The sequence below is a fragment of the Neomonachus schauinslandi genome, chromosome 3 (genome assembly GCF_002201575.2).
Source record: "Neomonachus schauinslandi chromosome 3, ASM220157v2, whole genome shotgun sequence".
NCBI classification, from domain to species: Eukaryota; Metazoa; Chordata; class Mammalia; order Carnivora; family Phocidae; genus Neomonachus; species Neomonachus schauinslandi.
Window position 1 is genome coordinate 25,229,277 of NC_058405.1, and position 2,306 is coordinate 25,231,582.

The 2,306-nt window shown below is 32.7% G+C and overlaps 1 non-coding gene across 1 annotated transcript; it reads left to right on the top strand.

The window, feature by feature from the left end:
- The first annotated feature begins 460 nt into the window (after positions 1 to 460).
- On the top strand, positions 461 to 567 carry LOC123324440. Its single transcript, XR_006539812.1, has one exon. It is a non-coding gene; the product is annotated as a U6 spliceosomal RNA (small nuclear RNA).
- Positions 568 to 2,306: the final 1,739 nt, after the last annotated feature.

Sequence of the window (2,306 nt, forward strand, 5' to 3'; positions counted from 1 at the left end):
CTTGGAGGCAATGAATTGGTGCATGTGGTGTCTCACTTTTGGGGGGAAAATGTCAGGGAAACCAAAGAAATTCCAATCTACCTATCTACAGCCAGGCAGTGTGAGTCAGTGCTAAGGCAGAGTCAACTGGAACCATCAGGAAGCTGAAAATGCGTATGTCCCCAATCCTCACATTGCACCTCAATGGTAAGACTACCCATTAAAAAATAGGAATACCTCAGGGGCGCCTGGGTGGCTCAGTCAGTTAAGTATCTGACTTCGGCTCAGGTCATGATCTCAGAGTCCTGGGATTGAGCCCTGCCTGGACCCCCTCGGGAAGTGTGCTTGTCCCTCTCCCTCTGCGCCTTCCCCTGCTTGTGCGCTCTCTCTCAAATAAATAAAATCTTTAAATAAAAAGAATGCCTCAGATCTAGACAGAGGAAATACTTAAGGCAACTATATTTTAAAAGTGAGAATAATAGTGCTTGCTTCAGCAGCACATATACTAACACTGGAACGATACGGAGAAGATTAGCATGGCCCTTGTGCAAGAAATAAAGTAGGAATAATAAAGGTATCTGAATGTAAATAAGGTTTCTGCACTTCACTCTAAGTTGTAAAATGCTGATATCAGTAGATTGTGATAATTTCTGTCTATTGTAATAACCACAGGAACCACTAAGAAAACTATATAAAACAATATACTCAAAAAATACTATAAATAAATCAACATAGAATTCTACAAGAAAAACTCAAGTAACTCACAGGAAGGCAATAAAAGGGAAACAGAACAGAGAGCTAGAAGAAACAAACAGAAAACTAATAAAATGATAGATTTAAGTCCTAGCATATTAATAATCACATTGAATGTAATGGTCTAAATATAGCAATTAAAATATACAGATTGGCAAGGTAGATTAAAAAAAAAACATGATCCAACTATATTTCATCTACCAAGAGCTCATTTCAAATACAAGGATATTGTATTGAAAGCAAAATAATGATGATGAAAATGATACATCATCCAGGTATTACTTTAAAAAAACAAAGTAAGACAGAGATGGCTATATATGATGAAATATAGACTTCAGAACAAAGAAAATAATTAGAGATAAAGAGGGACTTCATATGCTGATAAAAGTAACAATTCATCAGTACAATGTTATGATCCTAAATGTGCATGCCCCAAACAACAAAGCTTTAAAGTACATTAAACAAAATCTGATACAGCTGAAAGGAGAAATAAAGAAATCCATACTATAATTGTGAACTTCAACACAATCCTTTCAGTGATTATGAAAGTACAGGACAGCATATCAGGAAGGACATACAATAAATGAACAACACAACTGATACTAGTAATCACTTTCTTATGGTATTACTTGAGAAAAAATATGTTGATTTAGAAAAATACAACTCACTAGTATAATTCTATACGATGCACTTTAAAAAAAAAAATTACCTGAGAGTAATTTCGGAGATGTAAGAGCCAGAATAAGAAAAAACAAAACAGAAACAAAATTGCAAACAAATAATCTTTAGACATGTAGGTAAATACAAACTAAACCCTGTTTCTACAAAATGTTGATAATGATGATGATGATGAAGATGATGATACTGTCTAATAGACATTAGGGGGAAGAACAATACAGTTTAGACATCCATATATGTGGATGTCTGTGTAATATTTCTGTGTATGTGTACATATATATGTAAAGATAAATTATGGTAGAGGTAGATATGACTCCACTTAGAAATTGGCCAAATTTCATTATATTGAGAGCTTTAAATACACTTTTCCCAGTTTTTGAAAGATCAAGCAGACAAAAAATGTAGTAATAATAGAGAAGACATCAACATCATAATAAATAAACCTATTAGTCTGTTATGGAACCCTTCGGTGAACAATTAGCAAGGAATTTTTTAATTTTATTTTCTCTTCAGTGCAGTATTTCAAAAATTGACAATGTCGTAGACTACATAGCAACTCACAAAGAATGTCAAAGATTCTGTATCATGCAGATATTTTTAAAGCATTGTAATTTAATTATAATTCATTTTGAAGATAGCACAAATAATAACCGTATGTTAGGGGTTGAATTGCATCCCCCTAAAAAGACATGAAGTCTTAATGCCAAAATACTTATGAATGTGACCCTTATGTGAAATAGGAACTTGGGTAATATGTTAAATGTTAAATCAAGTTAAGTGAGTTAAAATGAGGTTATGCTGGATTAGGGTAAACCCTAATCCAATGACTAGTCTTCTTACAACATGTGGTATATATATATATATATATATATATATATATATATATATATATATAT